The 14,501-nt window shown below is 48.5% G+C and overlaps 1 protein-coding gene across 5 annotated transcripts in view; it reads right to left on the bottom strand.

Moving 5' to 3' along the window:
- NPAS2 (neuronal PAS domain protein 2) overlaps positions 1-8,895 on the bottom strand; it is a 154,527-nt gene extending 145,632 nt beyond the window's left edge. For 4 of the 5 annotated variants that reach the window (XM_040623583.1, XM_040623586.1, XM_040623588.1 and 1 more), the window contains exon 1: positions 8,819-8,884. The gene's annotated coding sequence lies outside the window, so the exon portion shown is untranslated. Of the gene's footprint in view, positions 1-8,818 lie in introns of all 5 variants that reach the window. The other variant, XM_040623585.1, reaches the window with a different exon arrangement.
- Between the last annotated feature and the right edge of the window lie 5,606 nt (positions 8,896-14,501).

Genomic DNA, 14,501 nt, shown 5'->3' with positions numbered 1-14,501 from the left:
AGCGCTTGTGCGACAAGTGTGACAAGCGCTCCCACGATCCCAGGACCAGGAGGAACGAGGCCACCTGACCCCTCAGGATGGAGACGGAGGCCAAGAGCGGAAGCCTGCGGGAAAGTCCCAGAAGCAGCTCCGCCAGTGAAATCAGCTTGTCCCGAGCCATAAATCCGAGAGACGTCCGCAGCCAAGGGCTACATATGATTAGAAATAGGAACACGTTCTCTACCTTGAGAGATCATAAAACCGCTTCGAAACCACCATGCAAATCAGCCGCGCCTGCGTCTCTCCCTCGACAACCGCTGGGAAGGGGTAGGGAGGAGGAGCCATAAAAGTAAAATCCTCCCTGACCGTGAAGGCCCTGGCGAGCTCAGCAATGATCTCTGCTTCGGGTCTGCAGATGAACTGAGCGCCCGGAGCTCCTCGGCCAGCGCTCTCGGTAACATTCCACGTGACGCGCCTGCCCCCACTCCAACCGCACACACACCCATCCCGGGGTTTTAAAGTTCTCCGTTTCATTAGGTCTGGTCCGGGCATCTCATGCAGTGACGGCACTGCAGGCGCGTCTTTCATAGATGGCACGGAGGACCCAGTTGATGTGGCAAACAGGCGATCTGGATGGGCTCCTCCCTGTCCCCCACCCACCTGCTCAGAGCCCCTTCTCCAGCCCCGCCCCCACCGTGTCAGCAAGCAGGCTGAGCACCCGCACCTGCACCTCGGGGTGTGCACCGATCGTGCTGCCTACTTCTGAAGAGGCCTTAACCTTGCAAAACGGAACAGTGGAAAATCGAAGCTATCTAGTTCTGGACTTGAAAAAAATACCGGATTTTCTAAGCACTAACAACAAATCTGCATCTCACTGCAATGGGCTCTTAGTGAAACTACCCCAAGAGGACTGTAGGCCCACAAAAAGGACCAATGATCAGGCCCCAGACTGGAACTGGAATGATCCCATTCCCGGGAACTTCCTGGAAACATGAGATTTTCTTCTCTGAACTAAGGAGAAAAAAAATGTGATGAACATCCTTTATAAATTTCTTCTGTCCTATTTGCTTTCCTGTCTTCTCTGGCAGAATTGGAAAATTTCAAAGACTACATTTCACTATGTGTCAGGCAATGCACAAAGTATTTGTTTTTTACAGATTTATTTATTTATTTTTAAAGATTTTATTTATTTGAGAGAGAGAGAGAGAGAGAGAGATAGCAACAGAGGGCACGAGCTGGGAGGAGAGGGAGAAGTAGACTCCCCACTGAGCAGGGAGCGCCACCGGGGGCTTGATCCCAGGAGCCTGGGATCGTGACCTGAGCCAAAGGCAGTTGCATAACCGACTGAGCCACGCAGGCACCCCTAAAGATTTATTTATTTGAGAGAGAGAGAGGGAGAAAGCATGAGCAGGAGGGGCAGAGGGAGAGAGAATCTCAAGAAGACTCTGTGCTGAGTGCAGAGCCTGATGCAGGGCTTGATCTCATGACCCTGAGATCACGACCTGAGGTGAAACCAAGAGTTGGACACTTACCCGACTGTGCCACTTCACAAAGTATTTGTTTGAGTGACTCTCGTATATTCAAAGAATGGATGTCTGTCAGGGTGTAAACCCTACAGGTCCCAGAAAGAGTAAAGGTTCCTAGAAATGCCTGGGGCAGCCTGCCATCTGGATGAGAAGGGCTGGGAAGGCCATGTCCTCAGAGTTTTCTTGGAGACAGATCACGAAAGGGGCATGTCTCCTAATACAATTTTCAGGACTCTTTTGAGATGATTGCAAGGTTGATGGTGTCTACTTAGTTTTTCAAATATTCTCAACTTCAAGTATTCTCTCTTGTGTCCTCACAAACCACTGGAACACTCCAAAAATGATCAGCATGAATTATCATGCAGCCATTAAAATTATGTTTACATGGAATGTTCAATGACATGGGGAAATGCCTATGTTCAGATTAAGGTGGACAACCAGAATGGAAAACTATAAATGGTCTGATGTCAGGTGTGTGAAAATGCATAAAAGAGATTCAAGAGACTGGTAATGTGTGGTGCTGGTTCAGACATGGGCGGGTGGGTGGGAAGGGGCATGGAAACAGCGATTGGAGTCATCTATTTGGTAGCATCTATCCATCCAAAAGACGTGCCCCGTTACTCAGGAATCCCCTTCTGGTAATCCCCGACTTAGAAGAATTTGGACTGTACCCGAAGATATACAGAGAAGGAAGTTAAGACAACGCTGACTAGAATAGCAAGAAGTGAAAATAGCACAATAAATGTTTAAAATGGGCTAAATAAATTATACTTCTGAGTCTAACTATGCAGTTTTTTTAAAAGAATAAAGTAGCTATAAGAAATGACCCCAAAACAGTCGCTACGTGAAAATGCATGGAATAAGTTCTGTTAGTTAAAAAAGAAAACGTACATATGTGGGTATACATGTAAATGTGGGGGGAAATGACCAGCTGACTACACCCTAATGGTTCATCTCCTGAGAAGCGTGGAGAGCTATGGGGTGTGTCGGTTAGGATGCTTTTGGCTACAACTAACGATCTCCCAAACATCCCAAAGCAGAGACTCCTTGCTGGCTAATTCAGAAGGTCAAGGGCCAATTCTTCACACTTGCATTCTTTGGCAGGTCGGCTGGGACCTGGCCTAGCCTGCTCTGGTGGCTGACGGCTGCCCCACTTAACAGGCATTGCGTGGCCAAGGAAGAAAAGGACTGCTTCCCCCTCTTGCCTCATTTGAGGGACCGGGGAAGCGTCCCAGTGCCCCACCCTCATCCTTTATTGGCCAGGACGGAGTCCACATGCTCACACTGAGCCAATCACTGGCAGGGACAGCAGGTCCACCCAAGGTAGCTTTGGCCAATCAGGATTTACCCCTGAGACACACGGGAGCATGGTGGACACTGGAGCAAAACCAGGTTTCTGCCAGGCACAAAAAGGGGAATGCCTCTTGTAGGGCATAGACTGTGAAGGGGAGTTTTTTTTACTAGAGATGGCCCTAGATTATTTGAAACTTTTAGGAGATTATATATATATTTTTAAAATATTGTATTTATTTATTTGAGAAGGGGAGCATGGGGGGAGGGGCAGAAGGAGAGGGAGAAGCAGACTCCCCACTGAGCCCAGCCAACTTGGGGCTCAGTGGGATCCCAGGACCCTGAGGTCATGACCTGAGCCAAAGTCAGATGCTTAACCCACTGCGCCAGTGAGGCGCTCTGAAATTCTATTATAAAAAAAAAAACAAACAACTAACGTTAAAAAAACAGTTAATGCATAGGTAAAAGACCGGGAGGAAATTCACCTTGAGATTGCAGGTAATCTTCATGATCTTCACTTTTTTCTATGTTTTCCAAAAATTACGTATAATTTTATAACAGAAATATAATAATTTAAAACATGTTCTCCTGTTTTCCATAGTTTGACTTTCAAGGGCCACAAATATCCTTTGTGAAATTTTGCAGTGCCATTTTTTGGTTCAGGAGAGGGAAGAATGAGGCTGCTAAGCTCTGTCATTTGCCTTTCTTTAGATGGGCTTGGGTCTATTGGAAGTCTGTATGACTCTCAAAGACCCAAAACAAAATCCTCCGCGGCCTTCTGCATGGCAGCAGTCCACAAAGTTGGGTCCCTGGCTCCCACCTCCCACCCTCTGTCCCTGCCACTGCTCTGATATCCATGACGGGTGCGCGCACGCTTGCTGCCTTCCTTTCCCCCCATTGTTACCCCTCCACCTCCCAAGGACTGCCTTGGCTCCAATCTTTCCTCTACTTTTCCTTTCCCCACACATCAAACAGCCATTGGCATTCTCTTACAACTCGGTTATCAAGGTTTGTTGTAGGCGGGGAGGCAGGGAGCAGTAATGGTAGCAGAAAAATCTCCTTTGCAAATAATAAATGGAACTCTAATATGTATGTGTGTGTGTGTGTGTGTGTGTATTTCATATCTATGTATCTATCTATCTATCTGGAAGCAGAGCAATGCTGAAGCACTCTGAGGGTCATCCAGATTCCCAGATTACCCCTCCTAAGATCAGGGTAATAGAGACCACTGTCTTAGACTATCCGTCTTTCCCAGATGTCGAGAGGAAACAATCATCTCAGAGCATAAAGCATAAAACGTCTGCCGGATGAATTCTGACACACCCTACACTAATTTCAGGTAACCCATCAGACTGAAAAGGATTCGCTGATGGCTTAATCCTTCCTTAAAAGTGCCTTGCCAGGGAAGGCACCAATGCCCCTCAAAAAGGAAAGGTACTTGCCCTTCCCTCTGAACCGTATTTTGAAGGAGTGATTGACTGCACGAACACCAGTTGGTCTTTTTTTTTTTTTTTTTAAGATTTTACTTATTTATTTGAGATAGAGAGAACAAGCATAAGCGTGGGTGGGGCGGAAGGCAGAGGAAAATGGAGAAGCAGACTCCTGGCTGAGCAGGGAGCTTGAAATGGGGCTCGATCCTAGGACCCTGAGATCACGACCTAAGCCAAAGGCAGACACTTAACTGTCTGAGCCACCCAGGCTCTCCCACCAGTTGGTCTTGATCGATGGAACCTACAGACTAATCACCAGGAAACAACCTCGGGTAAATATACTGCTAGAAGGGTACCACCACAGCTGACCAGAAACCAGGGCTCTGCAGGAGAAGAGTGGACATGTGCATACTCCAGAAAATTCCATTTTGCATCTGATGAACTTCCACAGCCGCCCACCCTCCAGCCCTAGCCTGGTTCTCCACTGCTCACCTTGGGTTTGTTGGTTAACCAAATCGAATCTCTAATTGGTGAGCTACATGGAAAAATATTTAGGAACCTCTTCTTCCTCTTGCCTACCAGCCCCCTCTTTCCCATCAACAAGAATAAAAACAATCACTTTTGTTATGCCTATCACGTGCCCTTTACTGGTAATCCTACCAACTTGACTAGGGAAGCATTCCCACTATTTTTCTGATCAGGACACTGAGGCTCAAAGAGGTTAAAAAAGTTGCTCCAAGTTGCACAATAGCTGAGCAGAGTACTAGTAGCTATCCCAGGTCTGTCTGATTTCAGGATCTGCACTTTATTTTCTGCCAGATCACAAAGCTTTTCATTCAAAGAAGACTAGCTAGAAGTCAAGGTCAGCAGTGTGGAAGCCCTACCAGAAAATCTCCTTCCCTGGGCCCTTTTCTAGTCCAGGACCTCATTATCGGTCTAGAAAGAATCTCTCTCTCTCTTCCTTATCTTGTCAGCTCCTTGGGGGCAGAGAGGACCCATGTTCTTAATTTCTCGATTACCCGGGCCTACCATGCAGTAGGCGCTCAGTAAACAGGCTGAACTGAATTAAGTGTGTTCCAGAACTTTGCTGGTGTTTCACAGCATCAGGAGCACGTGGCAGCTCGTGAGAAGTGCAGTCTCGGGTCCCATCCCGGACGTGCTGAGTCAGCACGGACGTTTAACAAGATCCCCAGGAAATCACACGCACTGTAAAGTTTGAGACATGATGTTTGGCACCTTCTCTAATACACTGTTTTCCTCACACCAGTGTAGAAGCTACACTCTCTCCTTTCTATTCCGCATCATCAGATGGAAACCACACCTTGTTTTATGACCCACAGAAGTTCAGGTGTTCTTCGACGGAACTTTACCTAAGAGATGACACTTTGCTTACAGTGCCCAGTGGGCTCCAACGTCAAAGAATTCAGTGAGCAACAGGAGTGCCTTAGCTAACGCCTGCATTTATAAATTCGTTTTAACAAATGTTCACATTTCATAAGTGCTTATTTAGTGCTCTGAGGTACTATTAATCATCATCAGATTTAAACTTGAGTTACTCACAGTTAAGTACTCCATTCGCATTCACAAATTTCTCACCTTTAGATAACTCCCATCAACAATTCAGCTCATTTCCTAACACCTCTTTATTGAGCACCTATTATGAACAAGGCCTCAGAGGGATGAGGTTCAGTGGGGAATATGAATGCGGCAGTCCCTGACCTCCCATCTTTGCTACAAATAGAATGAACATCAGGAACATGCTAATTAGACATTTGTGTAAGTAAATAATGCATCAAGTATCATTTCCACTATTTAAATGTGAAACTCAATTAGATGCTTCTATGATGCAGACAATTAAACCGTTGGCGTAAAGCAGCCAAGAATACTGAGTCACTGGGCTATTTTCAACACCTTGTAATTTGACCTCTCTTGGGAAAGAGATGTCACCGCTTACATGGGATCAGCATGGGACAATCAGTGTCCCTATCACAATGGAAAAACTGACTTTTCATGTGAAGGACAAGATACATACTTGCTTGAAAAATTAAGAAAAAGGACTTAGCCCCTTGGGTCCTTAAGGTTAAAAAGCAAGACTACAAAAAAATCAACATATACAGACGATCATATAACATGTATTATTTTAATATATATACATATATATTATATAACGCAGTATTATTTTAATCTGAACAAATCACTAATTTTAAATTTGTAACCTGAAATCGAGTGGCAGGATGAAGAGCCAGCTATAAAGATTACCAAGAGTTAAGAAAGATGGTTCAAAAAATAAGATAAATTCAACTTAATAATGACATACATCACATGATGTGGGTCATTTTTTTTTTTTAGTTTTTCTTTTTTTTTTTTTACATTAAACAGCCAGAAACAGTAAAAATGACCCAAACTCTTAAAAGAACCAAACATGCTTAAAAACAATTATTTTCTACATAAAGATGAATTCTTTAGTCACCATCTGAACACTCTCATCACATCAGGGATTTTTTTTTCATCACACTAATTAGTAAAGCCTCACTTGGTTCTTTTCTTGGCACGTTTAACTCTTTAGGGGGTAACGTTTTATTAATAACATATTTCCTCCAGAATGAAGTCCCTTCTCTTACCTCCACAGGAGTCGCTCTGGGGAATAGTAAGAATAAGACCAATTCTATGGTCGCGCACAGTGGGACAGATCAGCAAATAAATAGAGGCATCGATTTCCCAGAAGAAAATGGCTAAAAACAGCACATTTACAATTCTTCTAAGTCACACTCCGAATCTCTCTGGGAGATGGAAGACAAGTATTGGATGTCTTTATGTTGCACACTTTATTTCTAACTAAATGTTTAAGAAGACTGCTGAGAAATAACCAATACTTCTATGGGTCCTGGTTTAGCTGTGTAATGAAACACAGATTTTTAAAATTTATTATTTTTTGCTTTTGCAAAAATAGTGGCCTAGTCAGAAAAACGCCTTTAAACATGGTATTTATTCGAGGGTTATTTTAAAATACATTTTGGGGTTATTTTTTTAAAGATTTTATTTATTTATTTGAGAGAGAGAGAGAGAGAGAATGAGCAGGGGGAGGAAGAGGGAGAAGCAGACTCCTCGCTGCTCAGGGAGCCCAAGATGGGGCTCAACCCCAGGAACCTGAGATCATGAATTGAGCTGAAGGCAGCCGCTTTAATCTACTGAGCCACCCAGGCGCTCCCCATTCTGGGGTTATTTTTGCCAAACTTTCCCTTTAAGGAAGTCTTTGTGACAAAAAGACCTAGTACTTGCCCTTGAATTTTGTACTGTCACTTCCCACCCGAGAAGGGCAGCTCTGCTTTAGTGCAAGCCATAATTAGTTGGTCAATCCACTGGGCAGGCACTAAGTTAGTGTTAGATAGAGGTGTGGACAGAACTACACCTTGCCAGGAGCTGCTTTGGAGCTAATTATCTGCAAAGTCCAAACCCTCCTATTAAGGAAAAGAAGGTTTGGGTTCTAAATGATCACAAATGACCAGTTCGTCTCTGCTAATTAAGTTAATAACTACTCAATATTTTACCTGTAAAGAAACAGGCCAACCAATTTAATGAATTTGGAGCACGATACCAAAGCCAGCAGGTACTAAAGATAAACAGATAGGGCTCTCCCCTCTCGGACCCCTTCTGAACACCTGTTGAATCCCGGGGCTTTTAACTTTCTGAACTAAACCTTTCTGGATACAACAATGGTAGTTTTTAGACTTTCTGGAAGTGCGTGTGTATTTTTAAGGTTTCCATCTTGCTTAATCTACAAAACTGGTTACTAATTATTTATGAATCACAGGGCTGAAAACAAACTTTCTTACCTTGAGCAGTTAAGGAGTGGCAGGCAGAGGAGAGGGGTTAGTTTTTAATTTAGCCTCTTGGCACCTGTCGCTACCCCCGTGGTTAACGACCCCTCGCAGCTCTATAGAAAGGTCAAAGGTGCTCCTCCCTCCTCGACCCGGGGAGGGGGGCACACCTCCTATCAAAACAACACGCTGGCATCCAACCTGGGGAGCGATGGCGAGGCGAAGCGAAGGGCCAGGCTACGCGCTCTCTAAACGTGCAGGGGGCAGACTGGGTACCCAACCGGGCCCGGAACCAAATCCGACCTAGGGACCCGGAGAGATCGCGGGCCCGGTGCGCGCACGCCGCACTCCCCAGGGCTCGCCCTCTCCCCACTCTTCGCGAAGGCGAGCCATGGGGCTCAGAGGAGCTACAGGGCAACCCTCCAGGCTGCTACCTGGGCTCGGCCTCTCTCCACCCCGACGGTACCCTCTGAGCTCCCCCAAATCCTGAGGTTCGGGGTGCCTCGTCCTCCGCTTCCTATGGCGAGACGCACACGGAGCACACCAACCCGGCCGCCGCTGCAGTCTTGCAAGACGCGGTGCCCCCGGCGGCGGGACCCGGGGTGGGGGTGGGGCCCCACCATCCTGCGACCCCCGCACCGCGCAGCCCTGTGCCTGAGCGCCCCTTCCGGCCCCGCGCGTCCACCGCAACGGCTAGCAGGTGACGGAGTCCCGCGACCCCGCGCGCACGGACTCCCACCCCCGGCCCCCCGCATGCCCGGGCGCGGCCCCTTACCTCGGAGCTGGCCGGGGCGACCCCGCGGGGCCGAGCGCGGACTGGGCCGGGGAGACGCGCCTCCCGCCGCCGCCGCCGCCGCTGGGAGCCGAGGCGGCGAGCGGGCGCGGCGAGCTCCTCCCGGGCGGCGGCGGGAGGCGCTGCTCTCGCTGCCACCGCCGCCGCCGCCGCCACCGCGGCTGCGGGTCTCCGAGCTACGCGGCCGCTGCTTCCCGGCCGCCGCCGCGCGGGTCCCTCGGCTCCTGCGGGAGGCCGGCTGCTAGCGCGGCAAACTCTTCCGCACGCAGAGCCCGTGGGGAGAGCCGCCGCCGCCTCTTCCTCCTCCCCCTCCCTCCTCCCTCCTCCCTCCTCCCTCCTCCTGCCTCCTCCTCCCGCGCCTCCTCCTCCTTCCCTTCGCTCCTGCTGCCGGGTCTCTTCTGGTCGCACGCCGGGCCCTGGCCCCGACCCAGCCTGGGACTCGCATCCTGCGACCCCCGGACCCCAAGCTCCTCTGGGCGGCGCAGACACCCGCGTGCCCGAGGCCGCCACCGCCTCTGCTGGGCAGCCAGGGACGCGCGGCGGAGTCCGGCCTGGGGCGCGGGGTCGGGACTGGGCGCGGGGTGGGGATGTGTGTGCTTAGAGGTGAACTGGCTGAGAGGGGAGGTAGGCGGACGCGGGGCTGCCAGCTGAAGTCCCGTTAAAGTTCTCGCTGGGAGTGGCAAGGAATCTTCCTCCCCTGCCTACTGCAGACACCCTCGCCGTGCCCGCTGCCACCCCGCTGTCTCGTGCGATGGGGGGAGAGTGGGGACCAGCACACGACTGTCGTCCTCTCCACGCCGTCCTAGCGGGGCAGGTCTGCGCGCGGATCCAGAGCCCGGGCACAGGGCGCGTCTCTGCGCTCGGACCACTGCGATTTCTCAGTGAGCGGTGGCGGCCGGGCGGGGAGGGAGAGGGCAGTTGGGACACCAGGGCTGGGGGAGAAGCTGGAGAGCGCTGTTCCGGGGAGGACCGCAGCGCCTGCTGGGGAGAAATAATCTGTGTTGCTTCCAAGGCGAACATAGCCGGTCCGGAAAATGGGTCAAGGATGGAAAGGAACCGGCTAATTGACCCCCCCCCCACCTCAGGCAGAAGCACGTGGGGTGGGGGGCTGCGGCCAGGAGCGCGCCCTCGGAGCCCGGCTCTGCCTCTCCCTCCCCTCCCCCGCTGCCCTCCTCTCCTTTTGCACCAGTGCAGGAAATGTTCCACTGACCTACATATTTTTCCAAACATACGTGACCTTTTTTTCTTTTCCCTCTGTGGGAGGAGACAGGCAAGAATCCAAGAAAAGGAGAAGCTGGAGCGGCGCGCGCGCGAGCAAACAGGGAGGCTTTCACCAGGGCTCCCGCAGCAAACGCCAAACCCAGACAGATGCACAGAAATAGTCCCCGGGAGCCAGGAGCGGTGGTTTGATCCTCTGCGGGGCTCCGAGACAGCGACGGGTGAAAAGGGGAAATCCTGTGGCCCGCAACAGTGACCAGGTTCCCCTGAGCTCCCAGACCTCCCTCCACCGCGTGGAGGCGCCTGGGGAGAAGCCCAAAGGAGGGGAGAGGTCCCCCACGCCCGGGAGGTCGCCTCTTCCCTAACATCACATAAGTACAGCGCCTGGCGCCGTGCTTGCACCCAAAGGCCTTTTTCAGATGTCCCTCCGTCCCCCGCACATTCCAGCAAGTCGCCCTGGAAAGGAAGGCGCCCCCGCCAGTCTTTTTCTATCATACTTGGTTTTGTGGCCAGAAGGAATCTCCTAAGGCGCTTCCTCTGAACACCAGTCGGGCCAGTGTGCTGGGGTTCGCTGCCCACTCAGTTCCAGGGCCCTTGCTTTATCCTCTCCCCGCTGGAGTTCAAGATAGGCCCTTTCCCGCGCAGACCCAACCAACAGCGCCTTATTTGGGCATGCAACCCCACACCGTCAATTAGATCAAAACGCTCACACAGAGCTCCTTTTTCCCCCCCTGTAAAGTAGGTCATTCTCTTTATTTCCCACTTGTATTATTTTTGTCTAATTCTCCTCCTGAAAAATAATCAGCTGAAAGGAACCTTGAGCATCCTAAGAGAAGCCGTTATTCTTAGGCTTGCTTCTGACTGGGAGGGCTTCTCAAGCTGGAGGAGGCATTTGGCAAATTATGGTTTTGAAGTCCCTCCCTTTCCAAAAGGAAAAACAAATTATTATTATGTTTTATGCTTTGTTTTTCTTCAGGCAAGTAGCTTTTGCCCTACTCTTAAAGCATGGTCCTAATATCTACTAAAGGATAAAGTTATGTGCTTTTAACCTGATTCAGTGATGACTGTAAAGCCACCTCCCTTCCTTTCTTGCTTTGAAAGAGACTCCAATTCCCTCCTCCTCCCTTTTGGGAGCCAGTTGAACAATCCTTAAATGATCTTTTAGGAAACAAATGACCTACAGTAATAATGCATCAAATAATTCTGCAGTGCAACAAATGTTTTTGCTACTGTTTTCACCTGTTGCGCAGTAGGATATCCTATCAAGTGTGTGTTTTCTGTCTCCTAATAATGGAGACGGATGTATAGCTGTTGCACTCATTCCGGACTCCATCTCATCTCCTAGTGTTAATCCCACTGGGTTAGACATCTGTCTGACCAGAACGGCAAGGGGAGTCTGCAGCACAGAACCCAATCAGGACTACAGCCCAAGCAGGGTCCTCAGAAGAACTTGCCCTTCCCCCAAAATGTCGAGAGTCAAAGAGGAAGGTTTACCTTCTGTGCATTCTATGCATTTGACAGTTCAGTTCCTTCTACTGGCATTTGTTGACGGCTTCCATGAGTCAGCCTGGGCTTGGCCTGTGAAGGATCAAGGGGAGGCTGATGGCAGTTTCTATACAAGAAGGATTTACAGGGTAGAGGCAAGGATAAAGATGAGGCCAAATAGGGCTAGTGGCAGAAAACAAAATGCCATGCGCAGTCAAAGGAAGGAATCTGGGCAGGCTTCTTGGAGGAGGTGACATTGCTGCTAGGATTTTTCATTAACTAGATAACAAAGCCAAAACAGATCATAACCTGCATGCTACTCAAAATGGGCAAGTGGAGCAAAAGAACCATTTCAAAACTACATTGCCAATTAGGGGAAATTCTCAAGTCTCGTGTACTTAGTCCTTTAAAAGAACATGGCATTACTCACTGAATACTGCATTAGAGTATCCAGGAACCTCAGACATTCTTCAAAGAATCAGAATTTATGGAAGGGAGGGTCAAATTTTTTAGTTGCAATTATATCAATCTTTGAAGATCAGTGAAACAGTTCAGTTTTTGCAATCTAACTGGAAGTTCCTTTCCAACGTAAAAGTTGAATCTGTGGCCTATCCTAATTTAACACATTTATCCAATTAAATTCTCAAAATACATACACTATAGGTGTCCATATGTGGTGCTACATACAGGCAAGAATGTGTGGGCTATTCCAATAATTCCAGCACTAGCTCAAGGCTTGGGACCCACGGTCGGTCTGTGTAGTCAGTAAATGAGACAGAAACTCTAAGGTAGACAACTAGGAGGGGTTCTTCGCCAGATGACATCATCACAGTTTTTCTGAATAATCATAAGATAGAGGGCCTTCTTTCTTTTTTAAATGGGGGTCCAGAAACCCCTTTATGGATTCTTAACTCTGAGTAGCCGTGTTCACTTTCCAATGAAAAAGGAAAAGAAAACACAACACCAGGCATTGTTGAGTAGGGTAACATCATGTTAGGGAAGAGAAGTGTTGCAACCGAGACAGAAGGGCAAGTGGGATCAGTATGAAGGCAAAGAAGAGGCCTCAGACCCCGGTAACCAGAGACCGAATGACTCAGAGGCCAGGGCTTCTGGGCACCCGTAGAAGGAAGGTTCCAAAATGTCCACCTTGTGACTGGAATAATCAAGGTGAGAACTTGAACACTTCGGTTCTGCAGAAGCTTCGCAGGGTGAAAGCGCAGGGTGGTGACCCGTTCACTGCAGCAGGCGCTCTTACGGGCCTGAGGATGCTACCAGGAGACAATCAAGGCCTTGTGCAGCCCGCCTGGTAGGGTGAAGACTTGGCTCCTGTGCCTATTAGCTCATGCAGTTGGCAAACACAAGAATGAAGTAAGATGTCCTTACAGAGCTGGTGGGGAGGACCCAGGGAGCAAATGTGGGCTGGAGGAGTCTGGAGGTGACAAAGCCCCAAAGCCTCAGCCAGTTCCCACCAGTTCATTGCACTGCTTTTGGGGACCACAGGAGGAAATGGTACATGCGTACGTGCATGCATACAAACACGTCACACACACACACACACACACACACACCCTGAAAAAGACGTGGTGAGACTATTGACAGCATTGGCACTTGAGAATAATCTTTCTTTATAGTTAAGCCCTTTGAGGATGTCCCTTGGTGCAATAATAATAATATATATAAATATATTTTTAAATATTTTAATATATTTAATAATAATATAATATTTAATAATAAATTCTGATTTTAGGTCCTATTTATTTCTCTTCTAAAAAGAATCTTTTTAAAATGGCCTGAATTTTTTAGAGTAGTTTTAGGTTCACAACAAAATTAGAAAGTACCAAGTTCAAATATATTCCCTGACGCCCTCTCCCAACAGAGTGGGACGTTTGTTACAATCAGTGAACCTACACTGACCCATCACGATCACCCGAAGTCCGTAGTTCGCATCAGGGTTCACTCTAGGGGTTGCACACTCAGTGGGTTTGGACAAATGTAGAATGACCTGCATCTACCATTATGGTCTCATACGGAGTATTTTTCACTGCCTGAAAAATCCTCTGTGCTCCACCAATTCATCCTTCGTCCCCACTAACCCCTGACAGTTACTGATCTTTTTACCGGCTCCGTAGATTTTCCTTTTCCGGAATGTCGTATTATCACATAGTAGGTAGCCTTTCAGATTGGCTTCTGTCACTTAGTTAAAAGCAGTTGACTTTCCTCCACGTCTTTTCACGGCTCAGTAGCTCACATCTTTTTAGCACTGAATAACATTCCATTGTCTGCATAAGGGGTTTTAAAAGATATATTTTAGTAAATCATGTTTGCAGTTCTAGAAGGTAACATTTATCTAATACTCAAGTACCAGGCATTTGCATTACCTCATTTCATCTTTGTAAGGCCCAGTAAAAAAAAAAAAAAGATTTATGATTTCCAGGTAACAGATAGGGAATCTGACTGAGACAGGCTCAAGGTGCCCTCAGCCACTTGGCAAATACGTGGCAGAGCAGGGTCTGATCCTGGCTCCAAGACTGCCAAGCCCACGCTCCCTCCTGCCCACTCCAGCACCGAGCTGTGCGGGATGCCTGGATGCCGACACAAAGCTATTGGAGGCACCGTTCATTTTCCGGGAGCTCTTGCTGGACCAAACTGACATGAAAGCCGCATGTACTGCTACGTCCTGCGAGCTTCTTGCCTCCGTTTTCTCTGGTCCTCTCAGTTCCCTAGTTATTCATATCTGTATCCCATTCTTGAGGCGGGGCTATCTTCCAAGTGCTTGAAATAGCATTCCAGGATGAAGGATGGGAGTTGGCAAAAGAGCAACTCTTGGTCCTGACAATGCATAGAAGGAAATAAAGTCAGTGGGTCAATATGTGTGTTCTTGGCATCTTGGCACCCCCCCAAGGGCACTGTTGGGACTTTGGTGATAATGGGATGGGAGTGTCCTTTTGTAAACATATGTGAT

Source organism: Ursus maritimus, unplaced genomic scaffold (assembly GCF_017311325.1).
Source record: "Ursus maritimus isolate PB19 unplaced genomic scaffold, ASM1731132v1 scaffold_6, whole genome shotgun sequence".
NCBI lineage: Eukaryota > Metazoa > Chordata > Mammalia > Carnivora > Ursidae > Ursus > Ursus maritimus.
The sequence above is the reverse complement of the archived record's forward strand: the minus strand, read 5'-3'. Positions and strand labels throughout refer to the sequence as shown.